Genomic DNA, 3,136 nt, shown 5'->3' with positions numbered 1-3,136 from the left:
TCAGTTGGCTGTCCCTTTCCTCCCTGGAATCATCATTGTGGTGGTAGTAGTTGTCAGTACGCATGGATTTCAAAGGAATCACTTGTGCATAGGGATTGTGGATTAGATTAGGGTTTAGGGTGCTGGTACTTTAGAGTAGTTTATGCATAGGGATTTGGTAGTGTTGTTTAAATCTTAGGGATCGGTAGTGCAGAGTAGTTTATGCATCGGTAGTTGCTTAATGCGGCATAGTTTGGTGGATTTTGAGCTATTTGAATCCCTCTTATTGTCTCTGGATTCGTTGTTTATACATTTCTTTTTGGTTTGTTTACATAGGACACATGGATTGGTTGGAGAAGCTGAACATTAGGTTCCATTACAATGGGGAGTTCCTTCATAATGGGAAGAAAATGCACTATTATGGAGGAATCGTGGCCACGTCCTACATTGACCATGACAAAGTATCCCTTCCTGAATTACTTGGGCATCTAAAGGACCACTGCACTATTTTGGATGGCACCCTATTGCAATGGTTAATTCTAGGGAGGGAACTGCACAATGGATTGCGAGCACTAGTTGATGACAAGCCATGCCTAGATATGTTGAGATGCACCGATGATGGATTTTTTGTAGAAGTATATGTTGTTGCACCTGCTGCACAAGAAATGTTAGATGATGAGGCTTGCAATGGTAGTGAAGATAAAAGAAAGTGATTATAAGGATGAGATGGATGCTGAGTCTGAAGATGAAGCATGCATGGAAGATGAAGAAGAAGCACTACCTGAAGATGTTGACTTGGGGTCTACAACAAGACATATCATGCCATATAGTCCTTAGTCTAGAGTCATTGTACACAATCAAATAAAAATGGGTCATGATGGCAATGCTTGTCCTGGTCATGGTGCTGCCAGCAATCCTGCTGATGAGATATCAAGCACTGACAGTGAATTCCTTGCTGGAGATGATAGTAGCTCTGAAGAAGATGAAGAAGCCAAAGAGATACTTAGGAGGTTCAAAGAATTCAAGAAGAAGTTGAGTTCTAGTCAAACAGCACAGCTAGATGACATATTTGTTGGGGGTACAACAACACAAACTGGAGATTGCACTGTTATAGAGGATGAAGGCAATGTAACCCCTTATGCCAAGAGTAGTGATGAAGATGAGTCATTTGAGGACTTGGGAAGTGATGCCAATGGACTTGTTACAAAGGAGAGCAAGTACCCAAGGTTTAGCAAGAAAGATCCAGTACCCAAGTTTAGTTTGGGGATGAAGTTCAATGGTAAAAGACAATTCAAGAAAGCTGTCATTAAGTATGCTTTAGCTGAGAGGAAGGTGATCAAGTTTATCAAAGATGAGGGTGACAGAGTGAGAGCAAAGTGTGACTGGCCAACTTGTCCCTGGGTTTGTTTGTTGACCACAAATTCCACTACAACTAGTTGGCAGATTTCAATCTACAAGTGTGAACATAGCTGTCCACCAAGGAGAGATAACAAAATGGTCACTAGAAGGAGAATAGCAGAGAGAGATATGAGAAGATGATAAGAGCAAATCCAACTTGGAGTCTTGAAGCTATGAAGGTTATAGTCCAAGAGGAGATGTTTGCTGATGTTAGCATTGCAAAGCACAAGAGGGCAAAGAAAATTGTATTAAAAAAGATGCTTGATGCCACAAAGGGTCAGTACCAGAGGCTTTTTGATTATCAGTTGGAACTGTTGAGAAGCAACCCAGGCAGCACTATGATAGTGAAGGTACAAGAAAGGATGCCTATATTTGAGAGGATGTATATATGCTTAGATGCTTGTAGGAAAGGGTTCTTGGTAGGCTGCAGGAAAGTAGTGGGTCTTGATGGGTGTTTTTTCAAAGGCGCCACCAATGGTGAGCTTCTATGTGCTGTTGGAAGGGACGCGAACAATCAAATCTATCCTATTGCATGGGCAATTGTCGAAAAAGAGAACAATGACACTTGGGACTGGTTCTGTGACATATTGTTCAGAGATTTATCAGTTGGTAATGGGGAAGACTGGGTGTTCACCTCTGATCAGCATAAGGTATGATATTCTCAACTATTCATTTTTTCCAACCCTACTATAGTAATTAGTAGTGTTAATCTCATATGGTTTATTGTACATAAGGAATACTTAATGCTGTACAGCACTGGGCTCCTTTGGCGGAGCATAGGAATTGTGCAAGGCACTTGTATGCCAACTGGAGGAAAAAGTTCAAGAAGAAGGAATGGCAGAAGAGGTGGTGGAAATGTGCTAAAGCATCATGCCCACTTTTATTCAACATGGCAAGGGCTAGACTGGCACAGTTCACTAGAGAAGGAGCACATGCACTGATGAACACAGATCCAAGTCATTGGAGTAGGGCATGGTTTAGGTTAGGCACTTACTATGACTCAGTAGACAATAACCTTTGTGAATCATTCAATAAATGGATAGTGGAGGCCAGATTCTACCCTATCATCACCATGCTTGAAATGATTAGAAGGAAGGTAATGGTGAGGATCCAAGAGAATAGCACCAAAGTTGATAGATGGCCCACTATGATCTGTCCAAACATCCTTAAGAAGCTCAATGTGTACATCACTCAGTCTGGTTTCTGTCATGCAATTAGTGATGGTAATGACAAGTATGAAGTAGTGCACTATGACCATAGGTGGACTATGGATCTTACTGCAAGAACATGTAGTTGTAGGTACTGGCAACTAGCTGGTTTGCCATGTCCACATGCAATAAGTTGCATTTACTTCATCACACATTGCCTAGAAGACTACATAGCACCATGCTTTTCAGTTACTAAATTTAAGAAAACCTAATGTCACTACCTGCAACCAGTAGAGGGAATGCACAACTAGCCCATCTCAGAAAGGGAAAAGCCTCTAGCTCCACCATATGTGAAATTGTCAGGCAGGCCCAAGAAAGAGAGAAAGAGAGAGTCAACTGAGAAGCTTAAACCCAATAGAATATCCAAGGTAGGCACAATTATCAGATGTAGAAATTGCAAAGGAGTTGGGCACAATAGGAAATCATGTGCTAAGAGAAATGGAATGTCAACACCTACTGGTCCTTCTAAATTTGCAACTGTGAGAATGTCAACACCTGCTGGTCCTTCTAAATCTGCAACTGTGAGAATATCAAGTGGACAACAAAGTTGT

General features: G+C 41.4%; 1 pseudogene; it reads left to right on the top strand.

Annotated features, from left to right (window-relative positions):
- Positions 1 to 846: 846 nt before the first annotated feature.
- LOC136491745 (uncharacterized) overlaps positions 847 to 3,136 on the top strand; it is a 109,573-nt pseudogene continuing 107,283 nt past the window's right edge.

Source organism: Miscanthus floridulus, chromosome 11 (genome assembly GCF_019320115.1).
Source record: "Miscanthus floridulus cultivar M001 chromosome 11, ASM1932011v1, whole genome shotgun sequence".
Lineage (NCBI taxonomy): Eukaryota > Viridiplantae > Streptophyta > Magnoliopsida > Poales > Poaceae > Miscanthus > Miscanthus floridulus.
The sequence above is the reverse complement of the archived record's forward strand: the minus strand, read 5'-3'. Positions and strand labels throughout refer to the sequence as shown.